This window comes from Patagioenas fasciata, chromosome 7, assembly GCF_037038585.1.
Source record: "Patagioenas fasciata isolate bPatFas1 chromosome 7, bPatFas1.hap1, whole genome shotgun sequence".
NCBI lineage: Eukaryota > Metazoa > Chordata > Aves > Columbiformes > Columbidae > Patagioenas > Patagioenas fasciata.
In genome coordinates this window covers 42,676,292-42,695,317 of record NC_092526.1, presented here as the reverse complement: position 1 = coordinate 42,695,317, position 19,026 = coordinate 42,676,292, and positions in this window count along the sequence as shown.

Genomic DNA, 19,026 nt, shown 5'->3' with positions numbered 1-19,026 from the left:
TAGGCTTAGTCTAAGTGTCTCAAGTAGCCGGGGCTTTTGTTTGGGCCTAATCCATAAGGTCTGATGGCTTTCCTCCTCATCTCCAGATGAATGTGGTAGAAAATATAAATCAAAGAAACGTCCTTTGGCCTAGCCTTGCCTTGCCTTGCCTTATTTCCTTCTCATCCTGTTCTCTGTCCCAGCCTCTCTCACTAAGCCCTCGTCTGGCTGCATGTCTCTTCTTTCCTCTCTCCTTTTCTCAAACTCTCCTGCTTCCTGGCTTTCGTCTTTCAATTCCTCCATTTCAGTCCTGCAGCCCCGCACTAGTTTTTCCTCTTACCCCCCTTTGACCTGCTCCCGTGCCTGTCTCCCTCTGTTCCATATCCTTCTTCCCGACTTGTCTCTTGGAGACTTTTGGCCACTTTGGAGCCAAGTCTGGGGATGTTTTGGAAACTTTTCAGAGGCCTCGCTGGTGACAGGGGGGACAGCAGGCAGTGACAGGCCCGGGGCTGACAGGCTCCCCCTCCCCTAGCGGGCGCTCGGCTGCCACACCCAGCTGACATAGAACCTTTGTCACAATGCCCGCTACCGTGGTGAGGATGCGGGCACTCTGCAGGTGACAGGGACCCAGCAGGACTTGCTGTCAGCTCAGCAATTGCTCAGTTCTCCAAAGAAGCTGAATTCTGCAAATTGCTGCTTTTGCTCTTGAAATGATGTCATCAGGTGGGTGTTTTGGTGTAATACACTGAAAACCAGAGCAGAAATGCTGAACTATTCCCATGATATGCATGGTCTCTGCACCAAACCACCATGATTCAGCCTAAGTACATCTGCCGCTTGTTCTTCTGTACTGCCAGAAGATTGTGGAAGTACAGTATAAAAACCATCTTTATGGAGAGATCTTTGTGGTTTAGGCTTAGTCTAAGTGTCTCAAGTAGCCAGGGCTTTTGTTTGGGCCTAATCCATAAGGTTTGATGGCTTTCCTCCTCATCTCCAGATGAATGTGGTAGAAAATATAAATCAAAGAAACGTCCTTTGGCCTAGCCTTGCCTTGCCTTGCCTTATTTCCTTCTCATCCTGTTCTCTGTCCCAGCCTCTCTCACTAAGCCCTCGTCTGGCTGCATGTCTCTTCTTTCCTCTCTCCTTTTCTCAAACTCTCCTGCTTCCTGGCTTTCCTCTTTCAATTCCTCCATTTCAGTCCTGCAGCCCCGCACTAGTTTTTCCTCTTACCTCCCTTTGGCCTGCTCCCGTGCCTGTCTCCCTCTGTTCCATATCCTTCTTCCCGACTTGTCTCTTGGAGGCTTTTGGCCACTTTGCACCCAAGTCTGGGGATGTTTTGGAAACTTTTCAGAGGCCTCGCTGCTGACAGGGGGGACAGCAGGCAGTGACAGGCCCGGGGCTGACAGGCTCCCCCTCCCCTAGCGGGCGCTCGGCTGCCACACCCAGCTGACATAGAACCTTTGTCACAATGCCCGCTACCGTGGTGAGGATGCGGGCACTCTGCAGGTGACAGGGACCCAGCAGGACTTGCTGTCAGCTCAGCAATTGCTCAGTTCTCCAAAGAAGCTGAATTCTGCAAATTGCTGCTTTTGCTCTTGAAATGACGTCATATAGGTGGGTGTTTTGGTGTAATACACTGAAAACCAGAGCAGAAATGCTGAACTATTCCCATGTTATGCATGGTCTCTGCACCAAACCACCATGACTCAGCCTAAGTACATCTGCCGCTTGTTCTTCTGTACTGCCAGCTGATTGCGGAAGTACAGTATAAAAACCATCTTTATGGAGAGATCTTTGTGGTTTAGGCTTAGTCTAAGTGTCTCAAGTAGCCAGGGCTTTTGTTTGGGCCTAATCCATAAGGTTTGATGGCTTTCCTCCTCATCTCCAGATGAATGTGGTAGAAAATATAAATCAAAGAAACGTCCTTTGGCCTAGCCTTGCCTTGCCTTGCCTTATTTCCTTCTCATCCTGTTCTCTGTCCCAGCCTCTCTCACTAAGCCCTCGTCTGGCTGCATGTCTCTTCTTTCCTCTCTCCTTTTCTCAAACTCTCCTGCTTCCTGGCTTTCCTCTTTCAATTCCTCCATTTCAGTCCTGCAGCCCCGCACTAGTTTTTCCTCTTACCTCCCTTTGGACTGCTCCCGTGCCTGTCTCCCTCTGTTCCATATCCTTCTTCCCGACTTGTCTCTTGGAGACTTTTGGCCACTTTGGAGCCAAGTCTGGGGATGTTTTGGAAACTTTTCAGAGGCCTCGCTGGTGACAGGGGGGACAGCAGGCAGTGACAGGCCCGGGGCTGACAGGCTCCCCCTCCCCTAGCGGGCGCTCGGCTGCCACACCCAGCTGACATAGAACCTTTGTCACAATGCCCGCTACCGTGGTGAGGATGCGGGCACTTTGCAGGTGACAGGGACCCAGCAGGACTTGGTGTCAGCTCAGCAATTGCTCAGTTCTCCAAAGAAGCTGAATTCTGCAAATTGCTGCTTTTGCTCTTGAAATGATGTCATCAGGTGGGTGTTTTGGTGTAATACACTGAAAACCAGAGCAGAAATGCTGAACTATTCCCATGATATGCATGGTCTCTGCACCAAACCACCATGACTCAGCCTAAGTACATCTGCCGCATGTTCTTCTGTACTGTCAGCTGATTGCGGAAGTACAGTATAAAAACCATCTTTATGGAGAGATCTTTGTGGTTTAGGCTTAGTCTAAGTGTCTCAAGTATCCGGGGCTTTTGTTTGTGCCTAATCCATAAGGTCTGATGGCTTTCCTCCTCATCTCCAGATGAATGTGGTAGAAAATATAAATCAAAGAAACGTCCTTTGGCCTAGCCGTGCCTTGCCTTGCCTTATTTCCTTCTCATCCTGTTCTCTGTCCCAGCCTCTCTCACTAAGCCCTCGTCTGGCTGCATGTCTCTTCTTTCCTCTCTCCTTTTCTCAAACTCTCCTGCTTCCTGGCTTTCCTCTTTCAATTCCTCCATTTCAGTCCTGCAGCCCCGCACTAGTTTTTCCTCTTACCTCCCTTTGGCCTGCTCCCGTGCCTGTCTCCCTCTGTTCCATATCCTTCTTCCCGACTTGTCTCTTGGAGGCTTTTGGCCACTTTGCACCCAAGTCTGGGGATGTTTTGGAAACTTTTCAGAGGCCTCGCTGCTGACAGGGGGGACAGCAGGCAGTGACAGGCCCGGGGCTGACAGGCTCCCCCTCCCCTAGCGGGCGCTCGGCTGCCACACCCAGCTGACATAGAACCTTTGTCACAATGCCCGCTACCGTGGTGAGGATGCGGGCACTCTGCAGGTGACAGGGACCCAGCAGGACTTGCTGTCAGCTCAGCAATTGCTCAGTTCTCCAAAGAAGCTGAATTCTGCAAATTGCTGCTTTTGCTCTTGAAATGACGTCATATAGGTGGGTGTTTTGGTGTAATACACTGAAAACCAGAGCAGAAATGCTGAACTATTCCCATGTTATGCATGGTCTCTGCACCAAACCACCATGACTCAGCCTAAGTACATCTGCCGCTTGTTCTTCTGTACTGCCAGCTGATTGCGGAAGTACAGTATAAAAAACATCTTTATGGAGAGATCTTTGTGGTTTAGGCTTAGTCTAAGTGTCTCAAGTAGCCAGGGCTTTTGTTTGGGCCTAATCCATAAGGTTTGATGGCTTTCCTCCTCATCTCCAGATGAATGTGGTAGAAAATATAAATCAAAGAAACGTCCTTTGGCCTAGCCTTGCCTTGCCTTGCCTTATTTCCTTCTCATCCTGTTCTCTGTCCCAGCCTCTCTCACTAAGCCCTCGTCTGGCTGCATGTCTCTTCTTTCCTCTCTCCTTTTCTCAAACTCTCCTGCTTCCTGGCTTTCCTCTTTCAATTCCTCCATTTCAGTCCTGCAGCCCCGCACTAGTTTTTCCTCTTACCTCCCTTTGGCCTGCTCCCGTGCCTGTCTCCCTCTGTTCCATATCCTTCTTCCCGACTTGTCTCTTGGAGGCTTTTGGCCACTTTGCACCCAAGTCTGGGGATGTTTTGGAAACTTTTCAGAGGCCTCGCTGCTGACAGGGGGGACAGCAGGCAGTGACAGGCCCGGGGCTGACAGGCTCCCCCTCCCCTAGCGGGCGCTCGGCTGCCACACCCAGCTGACATAGAACCTTTGTCACAATGCCCGCTACCGTGGTGAGGATGCGGGCACTCTGCAGGTGACAGGGACCCAGCAGGACTTGGTGTCAGCTCAGCAATTGCTCAGTTCTCCAAAGAAGCTGAATTCTGCAAATTGCTGCTTTTGCTCTTGAAATGATGTCATCAGGTGGGTGTTTTGGTGTAATACACTGAAAACCAGAGCAGAAATGCTGAACTATTCCCATGATATGCATGGTCTCTGCACCAAACCACCATGACTCAGCCTAAGTACATCTGCCGCATGTTCTTCTGTACTGTCAGCTGATTGCGGAAGTACAGTATAAAAACCATCTTTATGGAGAGATCTTTGTGGTTTAGGCTTAGTCTAAGTGTCTCAAGTATCCGGGGCTTTTGTTTGTGCCTAATCCATAAGGTCTGATGGCTTTCCTCCTCATCTCCAGATGAATGTGGTAGAAAATATAAATCAAAGAAACGTCCTTTGGCCTAGCCGTGCCTTGCCTTGCCTTATTTCCTTCTCATCCTGTTCTCTGTCCCAGCCTCTCTCACTAAGCCCTCGTCTGGCTGCATGTCTCTTCTTTCCTCTCTCCTTTTCTCAAACTCTCCTGCTTCCTGGCTTTCGTCTTTCAATTCCTCCATTTCAGTCCTGCAGCCCCGCACTAGTTTTTCCTCTTACCCCCCTTTGGCCTGCTCCCGTGCCTGTCTCCCTCTGTTCCATATCCTTCTTCCCGACTTGTCTCTTGGAGACTTTTGGCCACTTTGGAGCCAAGTCTGGGGATGTTTTGGAAACTTTTCAGAGGCCTCGCTGGTGACAGGGGGGACAGCAGGCAGTGACAGGCCCGGGGCTGACAGGCTCCCCCTCCCCTAGCGGGCACTCGGCTGCCACACCCAGCTGACATAGAACCTTTGTCACAATGCCCGCTACCGTGGTGAGGATGCGGGCACTCTGCAGGTGACAGGGACCCAGCAGGACTTGGTGTCAGCTCAGCAATTGCTCAGTTCTCCAAAGAAGCTGAATTCCGCAAATTGCTGCTTTTGCTCTTGAAATGATGTCGTCAGGTGGATGTTTTCGTGTAATACACTGAATACCAGAGCAGAAATGCTGAACTATTCCCATGATATGCATGGTCTCTGCACCAAACCACCATGACTCAGCCTAAGTACATCTGCCGCTTGTTCTTCTCTACTGTCAGCTGATTGCGGAAGTACAGTATAAAAACAATCTTTATGGAGAGATCTTTGTGGTTTAGGCTTAGTCTAAGTGTCTCAAGTAGCCGGGGCTTTTGTTTGGGCCTAATCCATAAGGTCTGATGGCTTTCCTCCTCATCTCCAGATGAATGTGGTAGAAAATATAAATCAAAGAAACGTCCTTTGGCCTAGCCTTGCCTTGCCTTGCCTTATTTCCTTCTCATCCTGTTCTCTGTCCCAGCCTCTCTCACTAAGCCCTCGTCTGGCTGCATGTCTCTTCTTTCCTCTCTCCTTTTCTCAAACTCTCCTGCTTCCTGGCTTTCGTCTTTCAATTCCTCCATTTCAGTCCTGCAGCCCCGCACTAGTTTTTCCTCTTACCTCCCTTTGGCCTGCTCCCGTGCCTGTCTCCCTCTGTTCCATATCCTTCTTCCCGACTTGTCTCTTGGAGACTTTTGGCCACTTTGGAGCCAAGTCTGGGGATGTTTTGGAAACTTTTCAGAGGCCTCGCTGGTGACACGGGGGACAGCAGGCAGTGACAGGCCCGGGGCTGACAGGCTCCCCCTCCCCTAGCGGGCGCTCGGCTGCCACACCCAGCTGACATAGAACCTTTGTCACAATGCCCGCTACCGTGGTGAGGATGCGGGCACTCTGCAGGTGACAGGGACCCAGCAGGACTTGCTGTCAGCTCAGCAATTGCTCAGTTCTCCAAAGAAGCTGAATTCTGCAAATTGCTGCTTTTGCTCTTGAAATGACGTCATATAGGTGGGTGTTTTGGTGTAATACACTGAAAACCAGAGCAGAAATGCTGAACTATTCCCATGTTATGCATGGTCTCTGCACCAAACCACCATGACTCAGCCTAAGTACATCTGCCGCTTGTTCTTCTGTACTGCCAGCTGATTGTGGAAGTACAGTATAAAAACCATCTTTATGGAGAGATCTTTGTGGTTTAGGCTTAGTCTAAGTGTCTCAAGTAGCCGGGGCTTTTGTTTGGGCCTAATCCATAAGGTCTGATGGCTTTCCTCCTCATCTCCAGATGAATGTGGTAGAAACTATAAATCAAAGAAACGTCCTTTGGCTTAGTCTTGCCTTGCCTTGCCTTATTTCCTTCTCATCCTGTTCTCTGTCTCAGCCTCTCTCACTAAGCCCTCGTCTGGCTGCATGTCTCTTCTTTCCTCTCTCCTTTTCTCAAACTCTCCTGCTTCCTGGCTTTCGTCTTTCAATTCCTCCATTTCAGTCCTGCAACCCCGCACTAGTTTTTCCTCTTACCTCCCTTTGGCCTGCTCCCGTGCCTGTCTCCCTCTGTTCCATATCCTTCTTCCCGACTTGTCTCTTGGAGTCTTTTGGCCACTTTGGAGCCAAGTCTGGGGATGTTTTGGAAACTTTTCAGAGGCCTCGCTGGTGACAGGGGGGACAGCAGGCAGTGACAGGCCCGGGGCTGACAGGCTCCCCCTCCCCTAGCGGGCGCTCGGCTGCCACACCCAGCTGACATAGAACCTTTGTCACAATGCCCGCTACCGTGGTGAGGATGCGGGCACTCTGCAGGTGACAGGGACCCAGCAGGACTTGCTGTCAGCTCAGCAATTGCTCAGTTCTCCAAAGAAGCTGAATTCTGCAAATTGCTGCTTTTGCTCTTGAAATGATGTCATCAGGTGGGTGTTCTGGTGTAATACACTGAAAACCAGAGCAGAAATGCTGAACTATTCCCATGATATGCATGGTCTCTGAACCAAACCACCATGACTCAGCCTAAGTACATCTGCCTCTTGTTCTTCTGTACTGCCAGAAGATTGTGGAAGTACAGTATAAAAAACATCTTTATGGAGAGATCTTTGTGGTTTAGGCTTAGTCTAAGTGTCTCAAGTAGCCGGGGCTTTTGTTTGGGCCTAATCCATAAGGTCTGATGGCTTTCCTCCTCATCTCCAGATGAATGTGGTAGAAAATATAAATCAAAGAAACGTCCTTTGGCCTAGCCTTGCCTTGCCTTGCCTTATTTCCTTCTCATCCTGTTCTCTGTCCCAGCCTCTCTCACTAAGCCCTCGTCTGGCTGCATGTCTCTTCTTTCCTCTCTCCTTTTCTCAAACTCTCCTGCTTCCTGGCTTTCGTCTTTCAATTCCTCCATTTCAGTCCTGCAGCCCCGCACTAGTTTTTCCTCTTACCTCCCTTTGGCCTGCTCCCGTGCCTGTCTCCCTCTGTTCCATATCCTTCTTCCCGACTTGTCTCTTGGAGGCTTTTGGCCACTTTGCACCCAAGTCTGGGGATGTTTTGGAAACTTTTCAGAGGCCTCGCTGGTGACAGGGGGACAGCAGGCAGTGACAGGCCCGGGGCTGACAGGCTCCCCCTCCCCTACCGGGCGCTCGGCTGCCACACCCAGCTGACATAGAACCTTTGTCACAATGCCCGCTACCGTGGTGAGGATGCGGGCACTCTGCAGGTGACAGGGACCCAGCAGGACTTGGTGTCAGCTCAACAATTGCTCAGTTCTCCAAAGAAGCTGAATTCTGCAATTTGCTGCTTTTGCTCTTGAAATGATGTCATCAGGTGGGTGTTTTGGTGTAATACACTGAAAACCAGAGCAGAAATGCTGAACTATTCCCATGATATGCATGGTCTCTGAACCAAACCACCATGACTCAGCCTAAGTACATCTGCCGCTTGTTCTTCTGTACTGCCAGAAGATTGTGGAAGTACAGTATAAAAAACATCTTTATGGAGAGATCTTTGTGGTTTAGGCTTAGTCTAAGTGTCTCAAGTAGCCGGGGCTTTTGTTTGGGCCTAATCCATAAGGTCTGATGGCTTTCCTCCTCATCTCCAGATGAATGTGGTAGAAAATATAAATCAAAGAAACGTCCTTTGGCCTAGCCTTGCCTTGCCTTGCCTTATTTCCTTCTCATCCTGTTCTCTGTCCCAGCCTCTCTCACTAAGCCCTCGTCTGGCTGCATGTCTCTTCTTTCCTCTCTCCTTTTCTCAAACTCTCCTGCTTCCTGGCTTTCGTCTTTCAATTCCTCCATTTCAGTCCTGCAGCCCCGCACTAGTTTTTCCTCTTACCTCCCTTTGGCCTGCTCCCGTGCCTGTCTCCCTCTGTTCCATATCCTTCTTCCCGACTTGTCTCTTGGAGGCTTTTGGCCACTTTGCACCCAAGTCTGGGGATGTTTTGGAAACTTTTCAGAGGCCTCGCTGGTGACAGGGGGGACAGCAGGCAGTGACAGGCCCGGGGCTGACAGGCTCCCCCTCCCCTAGCGGGCGCTCGGCTGCCACACCCAGCTGACATAGAACCTTTGTCACAATGCCCGCTACCGTGGTGAGGATGCGGGCACTCTGCAGGTGACAGGGACCCAGCAGGACTTGCTGTCAGCTCAGCAATTGCTCAGTTCTCCAAAGAAGCTGAATTCTGCAAATTGCTGCTTTTGCTCTTGAAATGACGTCATATAGGTGGGTGTTTTGGTGTAATACACTGAAAACCAGAGCAGAAATGCTGAACTATTCCCATGTTATGCATGGTCTCTGCACCAAACCACCATGACTCAGCCTAAGTACATCTGCCGCTTGTTCTTCTGTACTGCCAGCTGATTGCGGAAGTACAGTATAAAAACCATCTTTATGGAGAGATCTTTGTGGTTTAGGCTTAGTCTAAGTGTCTCAAGTAGCCGGGGCTTTTGTTTGGGCCTAATCCATAAGGTCTGATGGCTTTCCTCCTCATCTCCAGATGAATGTGGTAGAAAATATAAATCAAAGAAACGTCCTTTGGCCTAGCCTTGCCTTGCCTTGCCTTATTTCCTTCTCATCCTGTTCTCTGTCCCAGCCTCTCTCACTAAGCCCTCGTCTGGCTGCATGTCTCTTCTTTCCTCTCTCCTTTTCTCAAACTCTCCTGCTTCCTGGCTTTCGTCTTTCAATTCCTCCATTTCAGTCCTGCAGCCCCGCACTAGTTTTTCCTCTTACCCCCCTTTGACCTGCTCCCGTGCCTGTCTCCCTCTGTTCCATATCCTTCTTCCCGACTTGTCTCTTGGAGACTTTTGGCCACTTTGGAGCCAAGTCTGGGGATGTTTTGGAAACTTTTCAGAGGCCTCGCTGGTGACACGGGGGACAGCAGGCAGTGACAGGCCCGGGGCTGACAGGCTCCCCCTCCCCTAGCGGGCGCTCGGCTGCCACACCCAGCTGACATAGAACCTTTGTCACAATGCCCGCTACCGTGGTGAGGATGCGGGCACTCTGCAGGTGACAGGGACCCAGCAGGACTTGCTGTCAGCTCAGCAATTGCTCAGTTCTCCAAAGAAGCTGAATTCTGCAAATTGCTGCTTTTGCTCTTGAAATGACGTCATATAGGTGGGTGTTTTGGTGTAATACACTGAAAACCAGAGCAGAAATGCTGAACTATTCCCATGTTATGCATGGTCTCTGCACCAAACCACCATGACTCAGCCTAAGTACATCTGCCGCTTGTTCTTCTGTACTGCCAGCTGATTGTGGAAGTACAGTATAAAAACCATCTTTATGGAGAGATCTTTGTGGTTTAGGCTTAGTCTAAGTGTCTCAAGTAGCCGGGGCTTTTGTTTGGGCCTAATCCATAAGGTCTGATGGCTTTCCTCCTCATCTCCAGATGAATGTGGTAGAAACTATAAATCAAAGAAACGTCCTTTGGCTTAGTCTTGCCTTGCCTTGCCTTATTTCCTTCTCATCCTGTTCTCTGTCTCAGCCTCTCTCACTAAGCCCTCGTCTGGCTGCATGTCTCTTCTTTCCTCTCTCCTTTTCTCAAACTCTCCTGCTTCCTGGCTTTCGTCTTTCAATTCCTCCATTTCAGTCCTGCAACCCCGCACTAGTTTTTCCTCTTACCTCCCTTTGGCCTGCTCCCGTGCCTGTCTCCCTCTGTTCCATATCCTTCTTCCCGACTTGTCTCTTGGAGTCTTTTGGCCACTTTGGAGCCAAGTCTGGGGATGTTTTGGAAACTTTTCAGAGGCCTCGCTGGTGACAGGGGGGACAGCAGGCAGTGACAGGCCCGGGGCTGACAGGCTCCCCCTCCCCTAGCGGGCGCTCGGCTGCCACACCCAGCTGACATAGAACCTTTGTCACAATGCCCGCTACCGTGGTGAGGATGCGGGCACTCTGCAGGTGACAGGGACCCAGCAGGACTTGCTGTCAGCTCAGCAATTGCTCAGTTCTCCAAAGAAGCTGAATTCTGCAAATTGCTGCTTTTGCTCTTGAAATGATGTCATCAGGTGGGTGTTCTGGTGTAATACACTGAAAACCAGAGCAGAAATGCTGAACTATTCCCATGATATGCATGGTCTCTGAACCAAACCACCATGACTCAGCCTAAGTACATCTGCCTCTTGTTCTTCTGTACTGCCAGAAGATTGTGGAAGTACAGTATAAAAAACATCTTTATGGAGAGATCTTTGTGGTTTAGGCTTAGTCTAAGTGTCTCAAGTAGCCGGGGCTTTTGTTTGGGCCTAATCCATAAGGTCTGATGGCTTTCCTCCTCATCTCCAGATGAATGTGGTAGAAAATATAAATCAAAGAAACGTCCTTTGGCCTAGCCTTGCCTTGCCTTGCCTTATTTCCTTCTCATCCTGTTCTCTGTCCCAGCCTCTCTCACTAAGCCCTCGTCTGGCTGCATGTCTCTTCTTTCCTCTCTCCTTTTCTCAAACTCTCCTGCTTCCTGGCTTTCGTCTTTCAATTCCTCCATTTCAGTCCTGCAGCCCCGCACTAGTTTTTCCTCTTACCTCCCTTTGGCCTGCTCCCGTGCCTGTCTCCCTCTGTTCCATATCCTTCTTCCCGACTTGTCTCTTGGAGGCTTTTGGCCACTTTGCACCCAAGTCTGGGGATGTTTTGGAAACTTTTCAGAGGCCTCGCTGGTGACAGGGGGACAGCAGGCAGTGACAGGCCCGGGGCTGACAGGCTCCCCCTCCCCTACCGGGCGCTCGGCTGCCACACCCAGCTGACATAGAACCTTTGTCACAATGCCCGCTACCGTGGTGAGGATGCGGGCACTCTGCAGGTGACAGGGACCCAGCAGGACTTGGTGTCAGCTCAACAATTGCTCAGTTCTCCAAAGAAGCTGAATTCTGCAAATTTCTGCTTTTGCTCTTGAAATGATGTCATCAGGTGGGTGTTTTGGTGTAATACACTGAAAACCAGAGCAGAAATGCTGAACTATTCCCATGATATGCATGGTCTCTGAACCAAACCACCATGACTCAGCCTAAGTACATCTGCCGCTTGTTCTTCTGTACTGCCAGAAGATTGTGGAAGTACAGTATAAAAAACATCTTTATGGAGAGATCTTTGTGGTTTAGGCTTAGTCTAAGTGTCTCAAGTAGCCGGGGCTTTTGTTTGGGCCTAATCCATAAGGTCTGATGGCTTTCCTCCTCATCTCCAGATGAATGTGGTAGAAAATATAAATCAAAGAAACGTCCTTTGGCCTAGCCTTGCCTTGCCTTGCCTTATTTCCTTCTCATCCTGTTCTCTGTCCCAGCCTCTCTCACTAAGCCCTCGTCTGGCTGCATGTCTCTTCTTTCCTCTCTCCTTTTCTCAAACTCTCCTGCTTCCTGGCTTTCGTCTTTCAATTCCTCCATTTCAGTCCTGCAGCCCCGCACTAGTTTTTCCTCTTACCTCCCTTTGGCCTGCTCCCGTGCCTGTCTCCCTCTGTTCCATATCCTTCTTCCCGACTTGTCTCTTGGAGGCTTTTGGCCACTTTGCACCCAAGTCTGGGGATGTTTTGGAAACTTTTCAGAGGCCTCGCTGGTGACAGGGGGGACAGCAGGCAGTGACAGGCCCGGGGCTGACAGGCTCCCCCTCCCCTAGCGGGCGCTCGGCTGCCACACCCAGCTGACATAGAACCTTTGTCACAATGCCCGCTACCGTGGTGAGGATGCGGGCACTCTGCAGGTGACAGGGACCCAGCAGGACTTGCTGTCAGCTCAGCAATTGCTCAGTTCTCCAAAGAAGCTGAATTCTGCAAATTGCTGCTTTTGCTCTTGAAATGATGTCGTCAGGTGGGTGTTTTCGTGTAATACACTGAATACCAGAGCAGAAATGCTGAACTATTCCCATGATATGCATGGTCTCTGCACCAAACCACCATGACTCAGCCTAAGTACATCTGCCGCTTGTTCTTCTCTACTGTCAGCTGATTGCGGAAGTACAGTATAAAAACCATCTTTATGGAGAGATCTTTGTGGTTTAGGCTTAGTCTAAGTGTCTCAAGTAGCCGGGGCTTTTGTTTGGGCCTAATCCATAAGGTCTGATGGCTTTCCTCCTCATCTCCAGATGAATGTGGTAGAAAATATAAATCAAAGAAACGTCCTTTGGCCTAGCCTTGCCTTGCCTTGCCTTATTTCCTTCTCATCCTGTTCTCTGTCCCAGCCTCTCTCACTAAGCCCTCGTCTGGCTGCATGTCTCTTCTTTCCTCTCTCCTTTTCTCAAACTCTCCTGCTTCTTGGCTTTCGTCTTTCAATTCCTCCATTTCAGTCCTGCAGCCCCGCACTAGTTTTTCCTCTTACCTCCCTTTGGCCTGCTCCCATGCCTGTCTCCCTCTGTTCCATATCCTTCTTCCCGACTTGTCTCTTGGAGACTTTTGGCCACTTTGGAGCCAAGTCTGGGGATGTTTTGGAAACTTTTCAGAGGCCTCGCTGGTGACAGGGGGGACAGCAGGCAGTGACAGGCCCGGGGCTGACAGGCTCCCCCTCCCCTAGCGGGCGCTCGGCTGCCACACCCAGCTGACATAGAACCTTTGTCACAATGCCCGCTACCGTGGTGAGGATGCGGGCACTCTGCAGGTGACAGGGACCCAGCAGGACTTGGTGTCAGCTCAACAATTGCTCAGTTCTCCAAAGAAGCTGAATTCTGCAAATTGCTGCTTTTGCTCTTGAAATGATGTCATCAGGTGGGTGTTTTGGTGTAATACACTGAAAACCAGAGCAGAAATGCTGAACTATTCCCATGATATGCATGGTCTCTGAACCAAACCACCATGACTCAGCCTAAGTACATCTGCCGCTTGTTCTTCTGTACTGCCAGAAGATTGTGGAAGTACAGTATAAAAAACATCTTTATGGAGAGATCTTTGTGGTTTAGGCTTAGTCTAAGTGTCTCAAGTAGCCGGGGCTTTTGTTTGGGCCTAATCCATAAGGTCTGATGGCTTTCCTCCTCATCTCCAGATGAATGTGGTAGAAAATATAAATCAAAGAAACGTCCTTTGGCCTAGCCTTGCCTTGCCTTGCCTTATTTCCTTCTCATCCTGTTCTCTGTCCCAGCCTCTCTCACTAAGCCCTCGTCTGGCTGCATGTCTCTTCTTTCCTCTCTCCTTTTCTCAAACTCTCCTGCTTCCTGGCTTTCGTCTTTCAATTCCTCCATTTCAGTCCTGCAGCCCCGCACTAGTTTTTCCTCTTACCTCCCTTTGGCCTGCTCCCGTGCCTGTCTCCCTCTGTTCCATATCCTTCTTCCCGACTTGTCTCTTGGAGGCTTTTGGCCACTTTGCACCCAAGTCTGGGGATGTTTTGGAAACTTTTCAGAGGCCTCGCTGGTGACAGGGGGGACAGCAGGCAGTGACAGGCCCGGGGCTGACAGGCTCCCCCTCCCCTAGCGGGCGCTCGGCTGCCACACTCAGCTGACATAGAACCTTTGTCACAATGCCCGCTACCGTGGTGAGGATGCGGGCACTCTGCAGGTGACAGGGACCCAGCAGGACTTGCTGTCAGCTCAGCAATTGCTCAGTTCTCCAAAGAAGCTGAATTCTGCAAATTGCTGCTTTTGCTCTTGAAATGACGTCATATAGGTGGGTGTTTTGGTGTAATACACTGAAAACCAGAGCAGAAATGCTGAACTATTCCCATGTTATGCATGGTCTCTGCACCAAACCACCATGACTCAGCCTAAGTACATCTGCCGCTTGTTCTTCTGTACTGCCAGCTGATTGCGGAAGTACAGTATAAAAACCATCTTTATGGAGAGATCTTTGTGGTTTAGGCTTAGTCTAAGTGTCTCAAGTAGCCGGGGCTTTTGTTTGGGCCTAATCCATAAGGTTTGATGGCTTTCCTCCTCATCTCCAGATGAATGTGGTAGAAAATATAAATCAAAGAAACGTCCTTTGGCCTAGCCTTGCCTTGCCTTGCCTTATTTCCTTCTCATCCTGTTCTCTGTCCCAGCCTCTCTCACTAAGCCCTCGTCTGGCTGCATGTCTCTTCTTTCCTCTCTCCTTTTCTCAAACTCTCCTGCTTCCTGGCTTTCGTCTTTCAATTCCTCCATTTCAGTCCTGCAGCCCCGCACTAGTTTTTCCTCTTACCCCCCTTTGACCTGCTCCCGTGCCTGTCTCCCTCTGTTCCATATCCTTCTTCCCGACTTGTCTCTTGGAGACTTTTGGCCACTTTGGAGCCAAGTCTGGGGATGTTTTGGAAACTTTTCAGAGGCCTCGCTGGTGACAGGGGGGACAGCAGGCAGTGACAGGCCCGGGGCTGACAGGCTCCCCCTCCCCTAGCGGGCGCTCGGCTGCCACACCCAGCTGACATAGAACCTTTGTCACAATGCCCGCTACCGTGGTGAGGATGCGGGCACTTTGCAGGTGACAGGGACCCAGCAGGACTTGGTGTCAGCTCAGCAATTGCTCAGTTCTCCAAAGAAGCTGAATTCTGCAAATTGCTGCTTTTGCTCTTGAAATGATGTCATCAGGTGGGTGTTTTGGTGTAATACACTGAAAACCAGAGCAGAAATGCTGAACTATTCCCATGATATGCATGGTCTCTGCACCAAACCACCATGACTCAGCCTAAGTACATCTGCCGCTTGTTCTTCTGTACTGTCAGCTGATTGCGGAAGTACAGTATAAAAACCATCTTTATGGAGAGATCTTTGTGGTTTAGGCTTAGTCTAAGTGTTTCAAGTATCCGGGGCTTTTGTTTGTGCCTAATCCATAAGGTCTGATGGCTTTCCTCCTCATCTCCAGATGAATGTGGTAGAAAATATAAATCAAAGAAACGTCCTTTGGCCTAGCCGTGCCTTGCCTTGCCTTATTTCCTTCTCATCCTGTTCTCTGTCCCAGCCTCTCTCACTAAGCCCTCGTCTGGCTGCATGTCTCTTCTTTCCTCTCTCCTTTTCTCAAACTCTCCTGCTTCCTGGCTTTCGTCTTTCAATTCCTCCATTTCAGTCCTGCAGCCCCGCACTAGTTTTTCCTCTTACCCCCCTTTGGCCTGCTCCCGTGCCTGTCTCCCTCTGTTCCATATCCTTCTTCCCGACTTGTCTCTTGGAGACTTTTGGCCATTTTGGAGCCAAGTCTGGGGATGTTTTGGAAACTTTTCAGAGGCCTCGCTGGTGACAGGGGGGACAGCAGGCAGTGACAGGCCCGGGGCTGACAGGCTCCCCCTCCCCTAGCGGGCACTCGGCTGCCACACCCAGCTGACATAGAACCTTTGTCACAATGCCCGCTACCGTGGTGAGGATGCGGGCACTCTGCAGGTGACAGGGACCCAGCAGGACTTGGTGTCAGCTCAGCAATTGCTCAGTTCTCCAAAGAAGCTGAATTCTGCAAATTGCTGCTTTTGCTCTTGAAATGATGTCGTCAGGTGGGTGTTTTCGTGTAATACACTGAATACCAGAGCAGAAATGCTGAACTATTCCCATGATATGCATGGTCTCTGCACCAAACCACCATGACTCAGCCTAAGTACATCTGCCGCTTGTTCTTCTCTACTGTCAGCTGATTGCGGAAGTACAGTATAAAAACAATCTTTATGGAGAGATCTTTGTGGTTTAGGCTTAGTCTAAGTGTCTCAAGTAGCCGGGGCTTTTGTTTGGGCCTAATCCATAAGGTCTGATGGCTTTCCTCCTCATCTCCAGATGAATGTGGTAGAAAATATAAATCAAAGAAACGTCCTTTGGCCTAGCCTTGCCTTGCCTTGCCTTATTTCCTTCTCATCCTGTTCTCTGTCCCAGCCTCTCTCACTAAGCCCTCGTCTGGCTGCATGTCTCTTCTTTCCTCTCTCCTTTTCTCAAACTCTCCTGCTTCTTGGCTTTCGTCTTTCAATTCCTCCATTTCAGTCCTGCAGCCCCGCACTAGTTTTTCCTCTTACCTCCCTTTGGCCTGCTCCCATGCCTGTCTCCCTCTGTTCCATATCCTTCTTCCCGACTTGTCTCTTGGAGACTTTTGGCCACTTTGGAGCCAAGTCTGGGGATGTTTTGGAAACTTTTCAGAGGCCTCGCTGGTGACAGGGGGGACAGCAGGCAGTGACAGGCCCGGGGCTGACAGGCTCCCCCTCCCCTAGCGGGCGCTCGGCTGCCACACCCAGCTGACATAGAACCTTTGTCACAATGCCCGCTACCGTGGTGAGGATGCGGGCACTCTGCAGGTGACAGGGACCCAGCAGGACTTGGTGTCAGCTCAACAATTGCTCAGTTCTCCAAAGAAGCTGAATTCTGCAATTTGCTGCTTTTGCTCTTGAAATGATGTCATCAGGTGGGTGTTTTGGTGTAATACACTGAAAACCAGAGCAGAAATGCTGAACTATTCCCATGATATGCATGGTCTCTGAACCAAACCACCATGACTCAGCCTAAGTACATCTGCCGCTTGTTCTTCTGTACTGCCAGAAGATTGTGGAAGTACAGTATAAAAAACATCTTTATGGAGAGATCTTTGTGGTTTAGGCTTAGTCTAAGTGTCTCAAGTAGCCGGGGCTTTTGTTTGGGCCTAATCCATAAGGTCTGATGGCTTTCCTCCTCATCTCCAGATGAATGTGGTAGAAAATATAAATCAAAGAAACGTCCTTTGGCCTAGCCTTGCCTTGCCTTGCCTTATTTCCTTCTCATCCTGTTCTCTGTCCCAGCCTCTCTCACTAAGCCCTCGTCTGGCTGCATGTCTCTTCTTTCCTCTCTCCTTTTCTCAAACTCTCCTGCTTCCTGGCTTTCGTCTTTCAATTCCTCCATTTCAGTCCTGCAGCCCCGCACTAGTTTTTCCTCTTACCTCCCTTTGGCCTGCTCCCGTGCCTGTCTCCCTCTGTTCCATATCCTTCTTCCCGACTTGTCTCTTGGAGGCTTTTGGCCACTTTGCACCCAAGTCTGGGGATGTTTTGGAAACTTTTCAGAGGCCTCGCTGGTGACAGGGGGGACAGCAGGCAGTGACAGGCCCGGGGCTGACAGGCTCCCCCTCCCCTAGCGGGCGCTCGGCTGCCACACTCAGCTGACATAGAACCTTTGTCACAATGCCCGCTACCGTGGTGAGGATGCGGGCACTCTGCAGGTGACAGGGACCCAGCAGGACTTGCTGTCAGCTCAGCAATTGCTCAGTTCTCCAAAGAAGCTGAATTCTGCAAATTGCTGCTTTTGCTCTTGAAATGACGTCATATAGGTGGGTGTTTTGGTGTAATACACTGAAAACCAGAGCAGAAATGCTGAACTATTCCCATGTTATGCATGGTCTCTGCACCAAACCACCATGACTCAGCCTAAGTACATCTGCCGCTTGTTCTTCTGTACTGCCAGCTGATTGCGGAAGTACAGTATAAAAACCATCTTTATGGAGAGATCTTTGTGGTTTAGGCTTAGTCTAAGTGTCTCAAGTAGCCGGGGCTTTTGTTTGGGCCTAATCCATAAGGTCTGATGGCTTTCCTCCTCATCTCCAGATGAATGTGGTAGAAAATATAAATCAAAGAAACGTCCTTTGGCCTAGCCTTGCCTTGCCTTGCCTTATTTCCTTCTCATCCTGTTCTCTGTCCCAGCCTCTCTCACTAAGCCCTCGTCTGGCTGCATGTCTCTTCTTTCCTCTCTCCTTTTCTCAAACTCTCCTGCTTCCTGGCTTTCGTCTTTCAATTCCTCCATTTCAGTCCTGCAGCCCCGCACTAGTTTTTCCTCTTACCCCCCTTTGACCTGCTCCCGTGCCTGTCTCCCTCTGTTCCATATCCTTCTTCCCGACTTGTCTCTTGGAGACTTTTGGCCACTTTGGAGCCAAGTCTGGGGATGTTTTGGAAACTTTTCAGAGGCCTCGCTGGTGACAGGGGGGACAGCAGGCAGTGACAGGCCCGGGGCTGACAGGCTCCCCCTCCCCTAGCGGGCGCTCGGCTGCCACACCCAGCTGACATAGAACCTTTGTCACAATGCCCGCTACCGTGGTGAGGATGCGGGCACTCTGCAGGTGACAGGGACCCAGCAGGACTTGCTGTCAGCTCAGCAATTGCTCAGTTCTCCAAAGAAGCTGAATTCTGCAAATTGCTGCTTTTGCTCTTGAAATGACGTCATATAGGTGGGTGTTTTGGTGTAATACACTGAAAACCAGAGCAGAAATGCTGAACTATTCCCATGTTATGCATGGTCTCTGCACCAAACCACCATGACTCAGCCTAAGTACATCTGCCGCTTGTTCTTCTGTACTGCCAGCTGATTGCGGAAGTATAGTATAAAAACCATCTTTATGGAGAGATCTTTGTGGTTTAGGCTTAGTCTAAGTGTCTCAAGTAGCCAGGGCTTTTGTTTGGGCCTAATCCATAAGGTTTGATGGCTTTCCTCCTCATCTCCAGATGAATGTGGTAGAAAATATAAATCAAAGAAACGTCCTTTGGCCTAGCCTTGCCTTGCCTTGCCTTATTTCCTTCTCATCCTGTTCTCTGTCCCAGCCTCTCTCACTAAGCCCTCGTCTGGCTGCATGTCTCTTCTTTCCTCTCTCCTTTTCTCAAACTCTCCTGCTTCCTGGCTTTCCTCTTTCAATTCCTCCATTTCAGTCCTGCAGCCCCGCACTAGTTTTTCCTCTTACCTCCCTTTGGA